This window comes from Caretta caretta, chromosome 12 (assembly GCF_965140235.1).
Source record: "Caretta caretta isolate rCarCar2 chromosome 12, rCarCar1.hap1, whole genome shotgun sequence".
In the NCBI taxonomy this organism is placed as follows: domain Eukaryota; kingdom Metazoa; phylum Chordata; order Testudines; family Cheloniidae; genus Caretta; species Caretta caretta.
The window spans coordinates 14,397,999-14,419,510 of NC_134217.1; the positions used below are offsets into that span (position 1 = coordinate 14,397,999).

At 42.6% G+C, this 21,512-nt stretch overlaps 1 long non-coding RNA gene across 1 annotated transcript in view; it reads left to right on the forward strand.

Annotated features, from left to right (window-relative positions):
• LOC125620698 (uncharacterized) overlaps positions 1-20,120 on the forward strand; it is a 48,119-nt gene extending 27,999 nt beyond the window's left edge. Inside the window, exon 2 of the long non-coding RNA XR_007352290.2 lies at positions 18,285-20,120. This is a non-coding gene — a long non-coding RNA (uncharacterized LOC125620698). The remainder of the gene's footprint in view (positions 1-18,284) is intronic.
• Positions 20,121-21,512: the final 1,392 nt, after the last annotated feature.

The window sequence follows — 21,512 nt, forward strand, 5'->3', positions numbered from 1 at the left end:
CCATACTTCTTTAACTTGCTGACAAGAATACTGTGGGAGACCGTGTCAAAAGCTTTGCTAAAGTCAAGATACAATACATCCACTGCTTTCCCTTCATCCACAGAACCAGTAATCTCATCATAGAAGGCGATTAGATTAGTCAGGCATGACCTTCCCATGCTGGCTGTTCCTGATCACCTTCCTCTCATGCAAGTGCTTCAGGATTGATTCTTTGAGGACCTGCTCCATGATTTTTCCAGGGACTGAGGTGAGGCTGACTGGCCTGTAGTTCCCAGGATCCTCCTTCTTCCCTTTTTTAAAGATTGGCACTACATTAGCCTTTTTCCAGTCATCCGGGACTTCCCCCGTTCGCCACGAGTTTTCAAAGATAATGGCCAATGGCTCTGCAATCACAGCCGCCAGTTCCTTTAGCACTCTCGGATGCAACTCGTCCAGCCCCATGGACTTGTGCACGTCCAGCTTTTCTAAATAGTCCCTAACCACCTCTTTCTCCACAGAGGGCTGGCCATCTATTCCCCATGTTGTGATGCCCAGCACAGCAGTCTGGGAGCTGACCTTGTTCGTGAAGACAGAGGCAAAAAAAGCGTTGAGTACATTAGCTTTTTCCACATCCTCTGTCACTAGGTTGCCTCCCTCATTCAGTAAGGGGCCCACACTTTCCTTGGCTTTCTTCTTGTTGCCAACATACCTGAAGAAACCCTTCTTGTTACTCTTAACATCTCTCGCTAGCTGCAGCTCCAGGTGCGATTTGGCCCTCCTAATTTCATTCCTATATGCCCGAGCAATATTTTTATACTCTTCCCTGGTCATATGTCCAACCTTCCACTTCTTGTAAGCTTCTTTTTTATGCTTAAGATCCGCTAGGATTTCACCGTTAAGCCAAGCTGGTCACCTGCCATATTTACTATTCTTTCGACACATCGGGATGGTTTGTCCCTGTAACCTCAACAGGGATTCCTTGAAATACAGCCAGCTCTCCTGGACTCCTTTCCCCTTCATGTTAGTCCCCCAGGGGATCCTACCCATCCGTTCCCTGAGGGAGTCAAAGTCTGCTTTCCTGAAGTCCAGGGTCAGTATCCTGCTGCTTACCTTTCTTCCCTGTGTCAGGATCCTGAACTCAACCAACTCATCGTCACTGCCTCCCAGATTCCCATCCACTTTTGCTTCCCCTACTAATTCTTCCCGGTTTGTGAGCAGCAGGTCAAGAAAAGCTCCCCCCCTAGTTGGCTCCTCTAGCACTTGCACCAGGAAATTGTTCCCTACGCTTTCCAAAAACTTCCTGGATTGTCTATGCACCGCTGTATTGCTCTCCCAGCAGATATCAGGAAAATTAAAGTCACCCATGAGAACCAGGGCATGCGAACTAGTAGCTTCCGCGAGCTGCCGGAAGAAAGCCTCATCCACCTCATCTCCCTGGTCCGGTGGTCTATAGCAGACTCCCACCACTACATCACTCCTGTTGCTCACACTTCTAAACTTAATCCAGAGACACTCAGGTTTTTCTGCAGGTTCGTACCGGAGCTCTGAGCAGTCATACTGCTCCCTTACATACAGTGCTACTCCCCCACCTTTTCTGCCCTGCCTGTCCTTCCTGAACAGTTTTTAACCATCTATGACAGTACTCCAGTCATGTGAGTTATCCCACCAAGTCTCTGTTATTCCAATCACATCATAATTCCTTGACATCACCAGGACCTCCAGTTCTCCCTGTTTGTTTCCAAGGCTTTGTGCATTTGTATATAAGCACTTGAGATAACCTGCTGATCGCCCCTCATTCTCAGTATGAGGCAGGAGCCCTCCCGTCATAGACATTCCTGCCTGTGCTTCCTCCCGGTATCCCGCTTTCCCACTTACCTCAGGGCTTTGGTCTCCTTCCCCCGGTGAACCTAGTTTAAAGCCCTCCTCACTAGGTTAGCCAGCCTGCTCGCAGAGATGCTCTTCCCTCTCTTCGTAAGGTGGAGCCCGTCTCTGCCCAGCACTCCTCCTTCATGGAACACCATCCCATGGTCAAAGAATCCAAAGCCTTCTCTCCGACACCACCTGCGTAGCCATTCGTTGACTTCCACTATTCGACGGTCCCTACCCAGGCCTCTGTTCTGGTCCCAGAACAGACTCCTGGGGGTCACCACTATTTACCTCTCTCCCTTCTAAAAACTGACCATTAATTCCTACCCTTTGTTTCCTATCTTTTAACCAGTTACCAGTCTATGAGAGGACCTTATCCCAAGACAGCTTACTTTGCTTAAGAGCCTTTGCTGAGGGACCTTGTCAAAGGCTTTCTGAAAATCTAAGCACACTATATCCACTGGATTCTCCTTGTCCACGTGCTTATTGACCCAGATAATTCTAGTAGATTGGTGAGGCATGATTTCCCTTTACAAAAACCATGTTGACTCTTCACCAACAAATTATGTTCATCTGTGTCTGACAATTTTGCTCTTTACTATAATTTCAACCAGTTTGCCCGGTACTGAAGTCAGGCTTACCGGCCTGTAATTGTCGGGATCACCTCTGGAGCCCTTTTTAAAAATTGGTGTCACATTAGCTATCCCCCAATCATTTGGTACAGAAGCTGATTTAAATGATAGGTTACAGACTACAGCTAGTAGTTCTGCAATTTCACATTTGAGTTCCTTCAGAACTCCTGGATGAATACCATCTGGTCCTGGTGACTTATTACTGTTAAGTTTATCAATTTGTTCCAAAACCTCCTCTACTGACACCTCAATCTGGGACAGTTCTTCAGATTTGTCCCCTAAAAAGAATGGCTCAGGTTAGGGAATCTCCCTCGCATCCTCAGCCGTGAAGACCAATGCAAAGAATTCATTTAATTTATCTACAATGGCCTTATCATCCTTGACTGCTCCTTTAGTATCTCGATCGTCCAGTGGCCTCACTGGTTGTTTAGAAGGCTTCCTGCTTCTGATGTACTAGCAAAAAATTTGCTCTTACTTTTTGAGTCTTTGGCTATCTGTTCTTCAAATTCTTTTTTGGTGTTCCTAATTATATTTTTACACTTCATTTGCCAGAGTTTATTCTCCTTTCTATTTTCCTCACTAGGATTTAACTTCCACTTTTTAAAGGATGCCTTTTTTCCTCTCACTGCTTCTTTTACTTTGTTGTTTAGCCTTTTTTGGTTTTCTTACTATGTTTTTTAATTTGGGGTATACGTACAAGTTGAGCCTCTATTATGGTGTCTTTAAAAAGTTTCCATGCACCTTGCAGGGATTTCACTTTTTGCACTGTCCCTTTTAATTTCTGTTTCACTAACCTCATTTTTGTGTAGTCCCCCTTTCTGAAATTAAATGCTACAGTGTTGGACCACTGTGGTGTTTTCCCAGACACAGGGATGTTACATTTAATTATATTATGGTCACTATTACTAAGTGGTTCAGTTATAGTCACCTCTTGGACCAGATCCTGTGCTCCATTTAGAACTAAACCAAGAATTGCCTCTCCTCTTGTAGGTTCCAAGACTAACTGCTCCAAGAAGCAGTAATTTAAGGTGTCAAGAAACTTTATTCCTGCATCCCATCCTGGGGTGACATGTACCCAGTCAATATGGGGATAGTTGAAATCCCACATTATTATTGAGGTTTTTTTATTTTAATAGCCTCTCCAATCTCGCTGAGCATTTCACAGTCACTATCACCATCCTGGTCAGGTAGTTGGTAAGATATCCCTACTGCTATATGCTTCTTATTAGAGCATGGATTATAGAACATAAAGAGATATCCATGGATGGAACTTATCTCTTTCAGACAAACAGCTCATCGAGACCTTAAGGGCGGTTTTAAAGAGAAATTTAATATAACAGAAAACATGTTTTTATCAGTCTCAATTCAAACTATTTATGTATATTTATGCACTAGATATCCGACCATATTCCCTGTGTCTGGAGGAATGAGCACAGGGTTGGGAATCAGGAGTTCCTTTAATTCTAATCATGCTCTCACTGACTTGCTCTGTGGCCTGGGGCAAGACACTGCATCTTTCTCAGTTTCCCAATTCATAAAATGGTGTTGATTTAAAAATTCTGTGAGGGAGATACGACTGTTGGCTATTGTCTGTACTGGGCTTTGAACATATAAATACATTAATTTTTTTAAATTAAAATCTAAACCTTTAAAACTAATTGGGGTAAGCACGTTTGTGAAGTACCATATTGTATTTATCAGTTTGATAGATTTATTTTTTTAGGCAGTAAAACACAGCTTGTGTTTCTAAAGGCAGAACAGATTGTTGTGGTTCCATTTCCTCAGTGTATAGAAACACAGACGTATTTGATAGTGCAACATTCTGTTGCTAAGGTGAGGAGACAAAGACTGGCTTAGATGGTTGAATACTTCCTGTTTGTCGGTTCACCGTCTTATTTTGTTAAGTTCATAAATTGCAATCTACTAGTGTCCAAATAAACCCTGAGCATATCCTATCCATAAATTAATTAGAGGAATAGAGGCTTTCCTTTTCAGCCTGCTACAAGGAGAGGGAACATTATTAGACTAAACAAGTTTTCACATAAGGACTTGAAACTTAACAACAAAATAAACTGGGGAAAGAACAGCTGCTTCCCTTGTACACTTATTATGGTTCTTTGAGATGTTTTGTCTATCTTATATAAGAATGGCCATGCTGGGTCAGACCAAAGGTCCATCTAGCCCAGTATCCTGTCTTCCGACAGTGGTCAATGCCAAATGCCCCAGAGGGAATGAATGGAACAGGTAATCAAGTGATCCATCCCCTGTCGTCCATTCCCAGCTTCTGGCAAACAGAGGCTAGGGGTAGCATCCCTGCCCAACCTGGCTAATGGCCATTGATGGAGCTATCCAAGAATTTATCTAGTTCTTTTTTGAACCCTGTTATAGTCTTGGCCTTCACAATATCCTCTGGCAAGGAATTCCACAGGCTGACTGTGCATTGTGTGAAAAAATACTTTCTTTTCCTTGTTTTAAACCTGCTGCCTATTAATTTCATTTGGTGAGAACACTGTTGGTGTTCACGCACTAACATCAGCGTTCTTTCTGCAGCCAACATCAGCAGTAGAGAAGTGCAGGTCATGAAATACCAACTCCTCTGGACTGCCCACTGTGTACGTATGCCTGACACTTGCCTCCCGAAGCAAGTACTTTTTTCTCTGTTAAGTCAGGAAAGAAGGGCTCGCGGAGGGCAGCAGAAGCGTTTCAAAGACATACTGAAAGTACATCTTAAAAAAAAAAGCATCAACTGAACAAACTGGGAGGACTTGGTGCAGAACGGAAGACCGTGACGACCCACAATACACCAAGCCACAACTCACTTTGAGGAAAACAGATGTGCTCATGAGACAGAAAATGGACAAAGGAGGAAAGAAAGGGCACAACACTCCAGCCAACAATTGTCTCCTCCAAGACTACACTTGTCACTTCTGTGGGAAAATCTGCAGGGCAAGAATTGGGTTACTCAGCCACTTAAAAACGCACCAATGAATGCCCTTGGCAGATATCATCTTTGCATTGAGGGACAGCCAAAGAAGTTGGTGTCCACGCATGCAAATTTGGAGTTCTAGCAAGAACTCTCTGTAGGGGGTAGCCAGGCCTACCTTCTGTATGCCCTCATGCTTCCCAGCCAAGAGCATAAAGGGAGGAATAGCCTGAGCATCACTCTGTTTCCTTACTGATTACTCCTGGGGGAATTCTGTGCCACTGCGGGTACATAGAATTCATGTCCCCCACAGATTGCTTTGCTTTCCCGCAGAAAAATGACTTTCTGACAGGGAAGCTGCAAGAGCAGTCATGCACCACTTCCTAGCCACACAGGTAGGTACATCATTTCAGGCACCTGGAGCAGCCGGCAGAGACGTAAATCACTGCAGGGCTGGGGACACCCCAGCCAGAGGCTCCAACCCGAGCCAGGATCAGCTGCTAATCCTAGCTGGGCTGGAGGTGGGAAAGAACAGGATTTCCTCTTTCCCTGCAAGGAGTGGCTGGGGCTGTGAGACCCACCCCCAGAAACCTCCCCTCAGCATCTTCCCGTTTCCTGCCCCCATTGCTCCTCAGCTGAGGGGGGAGGGGTCCACCGTATAGGGAGCTGTTCCCCATCCTCCCAAGCCCCATGCATCCAGACCTTCCATACCTAGACACCCCAGCAAGCCTCACCCCATATACCCAGATTGCCCTGGCCTTCCATACCCAAATCCCACCCCATTGAACCTCAACCCCTGCATGTGGAGCCCCCTGCACCCAGACTCCCTGCCTCCGGACCCCCATCCCTGCACCCAGATCACCCCCCACTAAGCTCCCTGCACTCAAACCCACATCCTGATGAGCCTCACTCCCTTGCACCACCCTGAGCCCCCACATCCAGCCCCAACGCCACTGACCCCCCAACTAGCTTCACCCAGATCTCCACCCTACCAAGCCCCACTCCCCCAGCACCCAGACCTCCCTGCTGAGATCCTCACACCCAGACCTCTCCGCTGAGCCCCAACCACTTTCACCTGGAAGCCAGAGTCCCACTGTCCCTGCACCTGGAGCCCCCCAATGAGCCTCTGTGCATCCAGATCCTCCCACACCTAGACCCCCCCACTCAGCTGCCTGCACCCAGATTGTCTCCCACAGAATCCTCTCACCCCACACCTGGATTCCGCCCCCCCTGAGCCCCTTGGATCTTGCCTGGTTGAGCCTGCCTGCCCCACACCTGGTGCGCCTGGTGAAAAGGGGCAGGGCCCCAGGGTATTTCAGGCCTTGTGGTGTGTCAGGGTTGAGTGCAGACTTACCACTGAGTCCATGTCCCAGGGAGTGGGGAGGCTGCAGGGTGATCTCTCACTCTCGTGCAGCCAGTGGCCTGTGCTCCCCAGTGCCATGCTGAAGCCTCTGCATTTATTTATTGACAAATAAAACTTGCAGCATTTTAAAATATTGTTTACAGAATTTTAATATTTTTGGCACAGAATGCCCTCAGGAGTAACTGATTCAGAATTGCAAGGAGATTACTCTGAAATAGTGAGAAAGGAAGGCAGGCTATAGCACCTACACACTCAAAAACATTTTGAACTATAGTTGCTGTACAAGGTAGGCAATTAATCTTTCTTCTTAGAGCAGGGGTGGCCAATCTATGGCTCCAGACCCACATGCGGCTCTTCAGAAGTTAATATGCGGCTCTTTGTATAGACACCGACTCCGGGGCTGGAGCTACAGGTGCCAACTTTCCAATGTGCCGGGGGGGGGGGGGGTGAGGGGCTCACTGCTCAACCCCTGGCTCTGCCACAGGCCCTACCCCTACTCCACCCCTTCCCGCGCCCTCCCCTGAGCTTGCCATGTCCTCTCTCCTACCCCTTCCCCCCCGCCCCCCGAACCTTCTGCAGGCCACAAAACAGCTGACTGGGAGGTGCGGGAAGGGAGGAGGAGAAGGCGCTGATCGGTGGGGCTGCCGGTGGGCAGGAGGTGCTGGGAGTGGTATGTGTGTGTGTGTGTGTGTGTGTGTGTGTGTGTGTGGAGCTGATGGGGGGCTGCTGACATATTACTGTGGCTCTTTGGCAATGTACATTGGTAAATTCTGGCGCCTTCTCAGGCTCAGGTTGGCCACCCCTGCTGTAGAAAGTGTTGTCATTATACCATAAGATGGTATGGCTGACATACAGAAAGTAGAAACAACACATAAGCATTCCAGCAAGTCCCCAGAGCTGCATCTATTGTGTTGAACTACACAACATTACTTTAATACTTCTTTATACAGACTAACATGGCTACCACTGTTAACTCTCACTGATACTCTCCAGGAGACCCAGGCACAAGGGGGTACATTTTTCAAAAATACCTGTGATCTTACACCTCCATTCAATTATTGGTGCAAAGATACCTGATGTGAAGGTGCATATACTTGTCTTTTAAATTAGTTGCTTGGCTTTTGTAACATAGTTGAGTACAGTTACAAAAGTGAGCATGTAGTTGAATGCAGATGCAAGATTGAATGCTGGATTGAGGCCTCTGTGAAAACGTTGCTCACAAGATAATTTTGGAAATGAAACAGGGTTATAGCAGAATGTTTTAGGCATCTTAAGCAACACTACATAGTTCCAGGCTGTGTACCTATCTAACTCAGATGCTGTCCCTATTAAGTATCCATCAGATGTAACTTCAGGGTTCTTCCTGCTCCTGAATCCTTCTCTAAGCTTTTATTTTGCTACTTTTGTTAACAAAATATTGCTACCACAGAGTAAGCCTTGAGTTGCATGTTTCAGTACAAGAGGATCTAGAAGCCTGCTTGTGCTAGGCTCTGAACAAAGGAGGGGCGTGGAGGTTAGGGGTCAAGTGTTCTATGGGCTGCCAGGCACTGTGGCAGCCACTCCAACCTGCATTTTAATGTCATCCCTTGTGTATGTGGGCAGCTTACAGGGAATGACACACAGGAGTGGAAACAGATCAGACCCCCACAATATTTAAATTTTGGGGGCGCTAGCCTCCCCTCCCCTTGTGAAATTTTGGTTGTGGCCTTGGACATCAGTGCCAGGGCTGCAACTGTGGTGTTCACCCACTTAACCCTTTATTGGCCTTGCTGACTGGCTTCTCCCCTGACCTATACCCCTTCCCAGTGCTTAATTTGTGCCAGAGATGAGCCCCAGCACTTCTAGGCTTGGCAGTTCATAGACCCTGCACCTCTGGGCTTACTGCATCAATTATGAAAGTTAAAAAAAAAATCTATTGAGCTGTGGCACCTTTCTCACTACAAATTGAGCATTGCCCCTTCCAGTGTTCTAGTGGTGAGTGCTCCTGTGGTCAGCTCTCTCACTAGATGTTGCATGCCTTGTTTTTCTTCCTGCACTCATGAAAACCACCTTCTATTTGGATTTTTAATGTCGTAGAATCATAGAAGATAGGGTTGGGAGAGACCTCAAGAGGTCATCTAGTCCAACCCCCTGCTCAAAGCAGGACCAACACCAACTAAATCATCCCAGCGAGGGCTTTGTCAAGCCGGGCCTTACAAACCTCTAAGGATGGAGATTCCACCACCTCCATAGGTAACCCATTCCGGTGCTTCAGCACGCTCCTAGTGAAATAGTGTTTCCTAATATCCAACCTAGACCACCCCCACTGCAACTTGAGACCATTGCTTCTTGTTCTGTCATCTGCCACCACTGAGAACAGTTGAGCTCCATCCTCTTTGGAATCCCCCTTCAGGTAGTTGAAGGCTGCTATCAAATCCCCCCTCACTCTTCTCTTCTGCAGACTAAACAAGCCCAGTTCCCTCAGCCTCTTTCTCATAAGTTGTGCCCCAGCCCCCTAAACATTTTCGTTGCCCTCTGCTGGACTCTCTCCAATTTGTCCACATCCTTTCTGTAGTGGGGGGCCCAAAACTGGACGCAATACTCCAGAGGTGGCCTCACCAGTGCCGAATAGCGGGGAATAATCACTTCCCTTGATCTGCTGGCAATGCTCCTATTAATGCAGCCCAATATGCTGTCTGCCTTCTTGGCAACAAGGGCACACTGCTGATTCATATCCAGCCTCTCATCCACTGTAATCCCCAGGTCCTTTTCTGCAGAACTGCTTCTTAGCCAGTCAGTCCCCAGCCTGTAGCAGTGCATGGGATTCTTCTGTCCTAAGTGCAGGACTCTGCACTTGTCCTTGTTGAACCTCATCAGATTTCTTTTGGCCCAATCCTCCAATTTGTCTAGGTCACTTTGGACCCTATCCCTACCCTCCAGCATATCTACCTCTCCCCACAGCTTAGTGTCATCTGCAAACTTGCTGAGGGTGCAATTCATCCCATCATCCAAATCATAAATAAAGTTGTTGAACAAAACTGGCCCCAGGACCAACCCCTGGGGCACTCTGCTTGATACCGGCTGCCAACTAGGCATCGAGCCATCTCCTGGTCCCCTCTCTCCGGTTCAGAATGTTGTGTTGATGTAGATACCAAGATCATAGGTGCCCTTGAAAGGCCCTCAATAGTCAGTTTGCTTTTATTCCTGTCTAGTTATCTATTCTTTTGAGGGAGGAGGAAGAAAGAGTATTATACTTGTTACATAGGTAGGGCTTTAGAATTCTCTTGAAGCAGCACCCCTTTTGTGTAAATTAGAAGAGGAGCGTTGATTCATATGTTGGAAAGGGAATCAGAGCAGCACCATTACCATGTTAATCCAAGACTCGGCAAAAGACCACAAACAAAATAGTAAGTACTCCTGTCTCACTACCAGTAGTATTACATGTAATTACCTTGCATTTGGTAGGAACACTTACATGATATCAACACACATCAGATTTGTTTCCTTTGTGGAGCTTTCACTGTTTCTCTTGTTAAGTAGGAGAAATTTTTGTTTATAGTTAAATGGAAGGTGACAGTGATGTCAAGTTAATGCTCAGCCAATTAACTCATCCAACTGGCTGAGCATGTACTGGCTGAATTATAAAGCATATATCTATCACTCATTAAAATCACTTCTCTCTGCAGTGCATATGCATCTATAATGGGTCTGATTTTTGAAAAATTGCCTCCAATTTTGTTATCACCGTTTTGTACCACCACTTGTAGGTGCAAGCAATAGGATTTAGCTGCCTAGGTACTGACTGCACCTGACAAGCTGGCAGCTTGTATCCTCAAGCTAGCAGACTGACTTATGTAAGGAATTTTTCCTATGTATGTCTGTTACGAGAGGTCTTGTATTGGGACAGAAGTAGGGAAATGGAGGCACGCATGTTGCAACTTGCCCAACGTCACACAACAAATCAACAGTGGAACCAGAAAAAGAATCTGGGTTTCTGGACTCCCACACCAGTGCGCTGTCCACTTAGCCCTGCTGTCTCCTTTGCATTTGTTGACAGGTTCATATCAAAAATGACCTTCCCCCTCAAACTATTTCATAAGTGCTGGTATTTGACTTCTATCTACAAGCTGAAAGATTTGACTAGGTTGGCTTGTAGATGAATTATGATTTGGGTATATATTTCCAGTCACTTCAGGATTTGTGAAATGCTCTCCCAAGGCTCCCCACTAGGTGGTGACTGAATACTGGTTCTTCCTTTAACAACATTAATACTTCAGTGCTATACAATACTCCTTGCTTAGCCTGCAGTATTCGTCTTTTTTTTTAAAGTTGAGAAAACAACTATTTAGTTGTAATCTCTAAAGATAGAGAATAGAAAATACAGGTTTCCAGGTCCTCTCTTGAGATGACACTGATCTTAATTCTTACTTGCCATTGTTTACATTTACATTCAGCAGAATTTTGAAGCAAGAGTCCAAAACTTTTAGCCATTATAAAAAAAAATTGTCCCTATTGTATTTAATGGAACTTCTAGATTAAAATATTCGTATAAATGGTTAATGCAGGAATTGTTCTTGCTGAGTATTTTTCAAGTATTTTGTTTTAATAGGTAAAAAAATACATCTTTCTTCAAACTGTCCTCAGTATAGTCCTATTTTGGGAGCAGTGGTAGGTTGAGGAGATGAGGAAAGTCCTCTCAGGCTTCTAAATTTCAGGATGACTAGAAAAGCAAGGCCCATTGGGACTGCATGAACACTCCATGGCATTGAACACTCAGAGCAAAGGTTATAAGAGGCTATGTCCCTTTCAACTGCCTCAGTTCTTCTTTTTCCATGCTTAGCAAATAAAACCTTTTTGCTCCATGTCTGTATAAACTTGCTGTAGTTTAGGTAGTGCATGTGCAATTGTATTAAGATTGCTGCCCTGCCTCTGACCCAGCTCTGATCAAGAGATCTGGATAAAGTAGTGTATTTTGTGCAACATATACCTGGAGCTGAAGGCACATAATGTTTGTGCCCTAGGGAAAGCTACTTTCCAGATAACTAATTAGCATATTACATATTAGGCCTGAAGAGAGTAGGGTGATCAGATAGCAAGTGTGAAAAATCAGGATGGGAGCGGGGAGGGTGATAGCCCTACATGATACAAACCCCTAATATTGGGAGGGTCTGGATAATATTGGGACATCTGGTCACCCTAGAAGTGAGGCACATCTAGTTCCAAGCCTTTCTAATGATGGAGTCCCTACATGCTAGACTCTCAGATATATATTTTAGACAGAGCTCCATTTCCGTTGCAGGGAAAGAATAGGCCTATGTTGCTTTGAAATCTGGTTTCAGCATGCATTTCCATTATTCTTCCTTCTTTCCCACCCTTTGGAGACCTTTGGTCTCATTTCTTTGAGGCATGAAGTAGAATTGTCTCAGATTACTGTATTTAGGGAAACTGAAGTTACTTCAGAAAATTCAAATTCCACAAAATGGTTACTTCCATATTACTATAAGATTGGCTATGAGAGGTGCAAGCACTTTTGCCTAAAATCAATCTCCAAGACTAAGATTTTCCCTCTCTACAGTGCCCACAATTCCCTTTTACTTTAGACATATTTTGAGAGCTCAGCAACTGATGATCACGTCTTGTTGTTTGAAGCTGGGCACCCAGGAAGTGGGGCACTCAAAATCAGAGACCACTTTAAAAGTTTGTGTCTCAATTCTTATACATACTCTGTAGTCCTACTTTCATTTCTTAAATAAAATAAGAGGGTGGGTTGACTGTGTTATACCAATAAAATAAAAACCAGCAGGATCTTATTAAAGGGAAAAAGGCAAAATACCACATTTATTGCGAATACAGAAAGAATCATAGTAAGCAGTTAGTTATAGCTATAACATTCCATTCAATCACACATTCATTCGTACACACACACACACACACACACAGATTCTGCAAGGTTGTTATCCTACTTACCAGCCTTAGAGTTGCTCATGCCAAGCTACTGGCCAGGTGGCCTGGACATGAGGAGGGAGAAGGGCCTTGTCAGATGCACATCTGTTGCTCCTGGAAGTTGGTTTGCAGAATCAGACCCCAAAGTTCTCACTTTCTAGAGTCCATTTTTATAGGAATTTCTTCCTATGACAGTCTATGGGAATTGCTTCATCATGCTGTTGCTGAATCAGTCAGCAGATGTCACATTCCTGATGGCTCTGTGCTGCTAGATGTTATCTTGTTCTTTGGTTCTCCCATTCTTGAGGCTGTTGGGTGGATTCCAGTCTGCCCTCCGGGGGTCCTCTGGTTATTTCCACTTGACACCTTCTTCAGCCGATGGACACTGGATTCTTAGGCTGGCACCTCCCTGATCATTCAGTTATTATCCACACCAAGCATCCATCCACATACATCCTCTATCTCTATTTTAATCACAAATAACAAAGCAAGATGAATACAACAAAAGGGCAGGGAGTCTCTGGGTGCTGTTTCTGTTGTTACAGTGTATTGCTTTGAGTCTCTCTCTGTGTGAGTAGTTGTTGTTACAAAGAATTGCTTTGAGAGCAGACTCTGTCTTAGAATGTACTAACACAATTAGCAGCTTGCAAGTTTCACACGTAGAGGGAGAGAAACAGTACCAAAAACCAAGAGACCTCTTAATTAGTAATACCCTGGAATTTAAACTATGGGGAATCAAACTCATTTGTGATTTTAATACAGAACTTCTTTAATATGATCCAACAGCTGTAGGGGTCTATTGAAACAGGAGTGGAAAAAAATAGCATATTGAGATACAAGGCCCCAAGATGTCTGTAGTATTCTGCTTCTTAAGGCAATTTTCTAAAGAAGTATCTTTGTCTAACCACACACTGTTTCTGCAACATTTATGATCAGCAGATCTTTCTTTGGCAACTTTTTAGCACACAAGTACTCCTTGGGAATATCTCCTTTAATTTCTCATTGCTAGCATGTTTTAGTCCTTCCTTTCTGTGGGTTAGGACTTCACACATGACCATTCTTATAAGGATTACTCCTTTCTCACCCATGTTCTAAAGTCTTTCACTTGAAAAAAGTTAGCACTTAAGGATTCTGCCCTAGCACCTGAAATTCATTATTATCTCTTGTGTGTCCAACATGGGGAAGGGGAAAAGATATTTTACTTGTTGCATTGCAGTCCCTTTTTTGGAGGAGAAGACTTTTTTGTTAAACTTTTCAACTAAAGAAAGCATTATTATCCTGTTTATGTAAGTGACCTAAAATTATATTTGCTGTCTGTCCCATGGATGTTTATTGCCCTTCTGTCAGGAATTTTCTGAAGTATTAGCTGTTTTGTTTTGGTTTTTTTTGTTATCTGAATGGGTTTGTTTCACAAACCTAAAGCTTCTGGCTTCTCTCCCCCTGCTTCTGCTGCATATTATAGAAACAGCCTTTCATCTATTGATGTGTTACCAACAACTCTCTCAACAACAGCCAGGCTCTGGTTGGCTTCAGCCAATTCTTGTTTCCATAGCAACATAACTAATTTTCCATCCTGTAGTTCCAGTTTTGAAAGGAAATGCATAATAGTCAAACAAATGAGAATCCACATTTCATGGTCAGTTTAGAACACCACCTCCCTGTTTTTATTTGACTACAGATCTAAGAGAATGTTTATCTCTTTTGTCTACTTAAATGGATAGAGAAATTACTTAGCAACTGTGCTTTACAAACACCAGAGGAAACAAAGAGGAGAATACTCAGTGTTGCAGCATGTTACAGAGCATATTGTACCATCAGAATTATGAGAATGTTTGCACATTTTTTTTCCTCACGTGGCACTGAGAGAGGGTCAGTTTGATTAAATAACTAGTACAAGATCCCCAAGGACTAGATCTTTGTTTGTATAGTTGTTTGACTGTACACAGAAGTTTGTGGTTTCATGGGACTCCTGCATTCTAACTGATATTCAGAAAGCAATGCATATCTTAGCTAAGAAGAGTATTTATCTCATAAGAACAGTTTCTCTTCATCTCTCCCTCCTGTCCTCCCTTCCCCCCCCCCCCAACCCTGGGAAAGAGAAAATTCTCAGGAATGAAGACTTCTCTGAGAAGTTGTGTGCAAATGTATTCATGTTTGACAGCTGAGTTCTAATAAGTATAAACAATATAGGTCATAGTAATGCTACGCAGCAAATTCTGGCAGAGGAAAACTTGGCAGCTGACTAAACTGTAAATTGGAGGATTGAACATTCAAAATTCATATTGGAGAGGCCTGGTCTCAAGTAATTTTATTCTTCATGTATTCATTCCCAAGCCCTTTACAAATATTACATAGACATTTATAGCTACTGACTAGAAAATATTTCAGAATAAAGTCTGGCTATTCCAGCTATGTGCAGAAAGTTTTAAAACATACATATGGGCCAATAGTGGAGACAGCATTCCAAATCTGACCTATTGCAGCAACGGTTTTTAACATTCCTATCCTGTGAGTATGATAAAGGCCAAGAGACTTCACTTTTCCTCTGCCACTCTGAGAAATCTTCATTAGCTGGATTGTGTTGAGTGGTAGTTGCAGAGTTGGTTCAGACTGCCTCTGCTTGAAGATAACAGCGTATTTTACACTGAGGAAAAAATATAGCACAGAACCTCTGATCCAGATACCCAGGTTATTGGATCCCAATCTGAACTTTCATAAACTTTGATTCATGCCCACTATTGTCAAGCTATTTCCACATATAGTACAAGTCTAAAATCCACACAAATAGACTGGAAAGTAGCAAGGGGCTGGGAAATACTGAACCCATGATGCTAACCCTGAGTGAGCTACTTTAAAAGGCTCCCCATCTTGACTAATGCCATGGGAAATATGAAAATAATTATTCTAAAACCTTTCCTTCTGGTCCTCCCAGGACAAAGTGGCAATAAACATGGACTGTATTCATTAGGGAAGAAAAGCTATGGGTGGGGATTTTTAGGTGTGCTGGTGCTGACCCCCAGTTCTGCACTCAGCTGTTGCTTCTGGGTGTTGTGGGGCCTTAGATCTGCTTGTGAGAGGAAACCAGGGCCTTCAGAGCTAGAGCTTGGCAAAGAAACGTCCTCACTCCCTTCCTCCTAAACTTGTTCCTTTTGGTTTTTTTTCTCCTAATCGCCCTAGAATCTGACGAGTGCTGATTAATCAACAAGGGAAAACCCTGTCCTTCTAACTTTCCCTCTTTCTTGCAGTTCCACTGGCTGGGATTTCTGTCTTTCATGCCTTTGGGTTGTAAATTTGCCTTATGTACTACTACTTCTGGCCAGGTCTGCACCTCTTTTCCACATTATCCATCAGACCTTGCATCCCCAACAGTCTTGAGAATTGTCACTGTTGCACAATACGCCCATATTGCTATCTAATCATTGTACAGAAGAGATGTGATCTCTTACTATATTCTTAACAAATGAATCTCTGTGGGATTCTATAGAACTTTTGTACAGTTATGAGACTTACTATTCGTGCATGCTATCCTATTATACAGCTATAGTTTGACGCTCTAGTGTACTTGGCATAGCTATTTGCAGTGCTACACTATATATTTACTTTAAGAACAGTTTTAAAAGTCAGCTTTTTTCCTAGAAACAAACCAAATATGTCTTAATGCACTCTGTGGCATTACTAGCTTGTAATTAGTAGTGGATGGATCATTACTATCATCCATCTACTATAAGCAAATTATATGCCACTCTTGCCTACTCAGAACTCTTGTTTTATCTGCTGGGATAGAATGCTAGTTGGCATTTCATAATTGAATACAACTGAATCGTTCCTTGGCACCTGCTGGAGACTAAGGCCTTGACTGCGTTTAAAAGTTAGGTCGGCATAGCTACAGCACTTCACTCCTGAGTGTTACAGCTGTGCCAACCTAATCCCAGTGCAGACAGAGCTAGGCTGACAGAAGATTGCTTTTGTGGACCTAACTACAGTCGCTCATGGAGGTGGAGTTCTACAGTGACCGAAAAAGTCCCTCCCTTCACTGTCGGAAGTGTCTGCACTATGGTGCTACAGAGGCATATTTACTGTAGCCCCCTTAGTCTAGACAAGGCCTAATATTGGTACATTCTGTATTGCATGCTTGAGCTTCAGGTATACACTATAGTCTTGCTCTTCAAAATATGTTGTAAGTATGCCACTGATTCTTTCAAGGCCCCAGTAAAAAAAGACTGATTTACAGTTCAGTTTAATGCAGAGAGCTGTTTGGTTTTCTCCCTACCCCCCGCCATTCCTACTTTTCTTTAGTTTAAAGGGATGTCTGCACTATGGAGGCTATACCAGCATAGCTCTGTTGTATAGAAGCAGCCTACGCTGACAGAAGGGGTTTTTGTCAGTGCAGGAATGCCACCTCCCCAAACGAAATTAGCATTTTTGATGGAACCCGTCTTCCATTGACAAAGCTATGCTGACAAATCCCCCAATGTAGATGCAGATATTTTGGTCAGGGATGTGGGGTTTTTCACACCCCTGACTGACATAACTATGACAATATAACTTTTCAGTATAGACCAAGCCTAAGACTCCAGGTGTGGCCTGAGATACGTTGTTAAGCCGACCTAAGCCCCGGTAGAGACACCTCTAGGTCAATGGAAGAATTCTTCCGTCAACCTAGCTCCTGCCTCTCGAAGCGGTGGATTTACTACAGCAATGGAAAAACCCCTTCTGTCACTGTAGCAAGTGTCTGCACTACAGCAGTGTAGCTGTAGCGCTTGTAGTATAGACGTACTTGCTACCACCACTCAACCCTGCTTCATTGAAATCAATGGCAAAAAGTCCCATTGGTTACAGCAGTGGGAGAATTTCATCCAAGGTGTCCACGCAGGCCCCTGAAGGCCAAATCTCTAGACAAACAAGAGATGAGGGCACTCAATGAATCACAATATTGAACCCTTATTTATAGTTGTTTATTTATTTTAAAAGTGCTTTGCAAATGGCCAATTATTTCTACAACACTTCATGAATACAATAAGTATCCCAATTTACTAGTTTTGGGTACACTGCTTCTTGCTAGTTTCTCTAAGGGGACAAATTCTGATTCAAAGGTAGGAGTCTAACTCAATAATTCCTGGTTCCAAGTCTTGTGCTCAGACTCACATCTCTAATGTTGAATCAACAAAAAACCTATTCAGACATATACTGTGTATAAAATAAACATCTCATAATAATATTGTGGCAGACCTCAGATATTATCAGAATATAAAGCTGTAAATATTTACTAGGTAGGACAAGTTTGTTGCTGTGACAGCATAGGTTTCTTTCCTGCAACCTGCCAATATTTCCTGGCAACTAAGCTCCAGGGTATTTTTAAAGTTAAAATTAAACAGAATACTTTGGGCAAGATAAATGTGATTTACCAGGCTAGAACAAGTGCTAATGAAAGAGAGCTTCTTAGCTTGCAAATCTGCATTCTGCTGGCTGCAATATGCTATAGGCCTTTATTATACAGTGCTTGATTGGCAGCATTGGTAGGTTGTCACAGAAACCAAACATTCTTGCTAACAATGCAACAGGAAGGGCTATTTAGCTATGAGTTCTCTTCCTTCTTCAGTCCTACAGCACGGGGATCCTATAAGATCTCGACCTCAGACTTTCATACAGAAACATCATTCGCTTAACTTGCTTTCGGAGCTTAATACCAAGATGGGCTGCAATACCAGCAAGAGTACAACAGCGGTGGAATCTGCTCAGAAGCCAGGAGAACAACCTGAGAGGGAAGATAAAAATGAGGACACAGGTGCTGAAACAACTGCAAATGACCTCCATAACTCATCTGTTAAGGATGGTGTTTCTGATATAACAAGCTGAAATTGGAAACTACTGCTCCACACACAGAACGTAACTATGAAGTATACAATTTATTTACTGATGTTTCTGGCTGGAGCACACAGATTCTGTCATCTTATTTCTCTACAAACTGAGGGGTCAATGGAGGGGGATGGGGGAAGAGGATTTCTTCTGGATAAAATCTTTCATAAAGAATCTCAAGGAATCTTCCTGGAAATACCCACTGTACATCACTAATGGATGTAAAATTCTGTCATCTAACTAGACTAAATACTGAGAAAATAGAGAGAGAGCTCTTCCCTCGTGAATACTCAAGGAAAACTGCATACTTCTCTGGGATAGGAACTAATCAACAATCAATGCCACTTTCTGGAGACTGGCAGGTCTGAAGCGAATTCACTTTGACATCAATAGACTCTAGCTGATCGAAACCATTCCACGCTCAAATCCTGTGTTTATGAAATAGCTTCTGTTTCACATGACTATTTTCAGTTTAAATAGCAATTTTACTAGTTTATAATATGCCTGTATTGTACGTGAAACAATGCATCTGATTTTATTTGAAAAAATTCAGACATAATATCTTGGAAATGTTAACTAATTCATGACATTTCACAAAACTCTAGCATAGTATTTTGTGGATTTTATGAAATCTTAATCACATTTCAAAACAATAACGATTTATCAAGCTGGAACATGCGGCTATTTACAGTTCATTTTTATAACTATGATGGAATCTGATTCTGCTTTCACTATTTAAAAAAAATTGAGTATAATTTTGTAATCTCCTGCATTTGAACGCTTTTCTATATTTGAAATGCATACCAAATTCACAAAACTTTATTTGTGTTTTTCAACAAGACTGTGTAACTACAGAAGAAAAGCTATTTCCATCCAGGTTAACTATGTCTATATTTGCCCGAGGGGGAAGGATGACAGTTAAAATTCATCTACTAGATGATAAAATAGCATATTGTAGTTCCTTCAGTTCTTTAGCACTTGTACTGTAACTATGTTAACTTGAGTAACATGATTTTTTTTCTTTTATAGTAACCTTTAGACAAATTTTCCTCTTCTGTTCAGGAATTGTCCATAAACCTACAGTTTTCTTCTTCATAATTTGAAATCAAATTCTTGAGAAAAATTCTTGGTCTGTGGATCAGTTGTGAGCTGTTCATGTATTCGGTACCTGAAATGAAATTTGTTTTGGCTGGGCATGTAAAGGTACTTGTAAGATTCCTTTCTGTTGTGTGGAGGGGTGTAACTCAGGCTCAAATCAGTTTTTTATTTTAAGGATTCAGGATGTATATTCTGTAATATTTGCATGAAATTCAAGAATGTATATAAGTACAGTCCAGTCATTCAATAGTTAAACAATGTTTTCAGCAGAAATTCTATCTAAAGCCTTTGTAACCCAACCCAGCAGAATTGGGATAACAGATTTTTGATTGTACTCTGAAAAATTCATACACCTATGCATCTGGATGACTACTTCTGTGATGATAGTAGGCCTTCACTTTGTTCCTTGATTGCTATGTATATCTGTAATGCTAATAACTCAAGAACAAAAATCTAGTAAAAGGTGACTTGCTTATATAAACACTTTTTATTTTAAAAGTTGTATGGGGGGACATAATCATTCGTTTCAGAGCTGAATCTAAATTTCATTTCATTTAATGGTAACTCCAAAAATTGGTAAGATAAGCTTTGTCTACTACTTTGTTTGAACATTTCTAAGCAGCCAAAGAAATTAATCCTTCAATTTCTTGAAAGACATTATTGGGCAGTGAGGAAATCTAGCTTTCTGGTGATCCTGAACAAATTCCAGGTTGGAGTGGGATTTGCACACCAAATTTTAGTCCATTGCAAATGAAGAAATCTTTGAACACTCAGAAGAGTGCTTGGCTACTTGCTGTTTTAAACATTCAAAGGCCAGCACTAAGGTTTGAAAAATATTGATATCTCAATTTGGAACATCATTTGAAGAGATTCAACTGCAGTGTCCTTTAGTAATGAAATATCTCAGTTGGGAGAGTCAAAGCTCCGATAGAAGTGTGTGTGTGTGTGTGTGTTTCTCATTCTGAAGGGGCATGTACTCTCTGTAAGAGTGAATAGCAAGTGGCATAAGCCCTGCAACATATGGAGGTAGAAAACAAATGGAGTAAAAAATGCTTAGGGTACTGAATTTAAAATGATCTATTGTTTTACTTTGCAGTAGTAATATTGTCCTAAAGATTAGATTTCTGTCTTGATCTAATAGCCCCATCTGGCCTTAAAATCTATGATTTGTGTTTTGAAACTGATCTCCCCTTTGCTGGTTTACACCAGTGTAACTTCATTTGACTCCTAGTTTTACCTGATATTAAGCAGGGGAAGAATTGGACCACATGGGTGACTTACGCAAGTTGGTAACCTGCAGTCATTGAAAGACCATGCTATGTACTATCAAACATTGAGGCCCAAAATGCTCTTATTTACCACAGTATTAAGTCCAGTCTTACACACACTGGCATGGTTGCACTGTAGTCACTTTCATAAAGCTGGTGAAGTGGAGGAGGTCAGGTCCATTGTTTTGTGCTATGTAAAAGTGGATTAGCTCTAGATTTTAAGCAAGTCCTGCCTGAGTTGTTTTTTACATTGGTGCAAACATGGTGCATGATTCTCTGGTGAGAGCATGAGCTGCTTTGCACATGAATTCTTTGAGGGAGAAAAATATTATTTTACACTCTATTCTTAAAGGATGGGAAATAAAGCTTTCTCAATCAGAAATAGTGCAAGGAAAGAAACTTTTTTCCCCAAAAACATCAAATTATTTTCTGCTGAAAACCTTTTTATTTTTTAATTAATGTTATGCTGAGTAATCAAGTCCATTAAAAGATGCAAAAGGGAGGGGTGAATTAGTAAAGTTTAAGATCTCTGCCAAGTATTTCATGCTAGCAACAGACAGTTCTTCCCCCTTCTGCTCTGGTGCTGGTGGCAAACAGTAATGAAA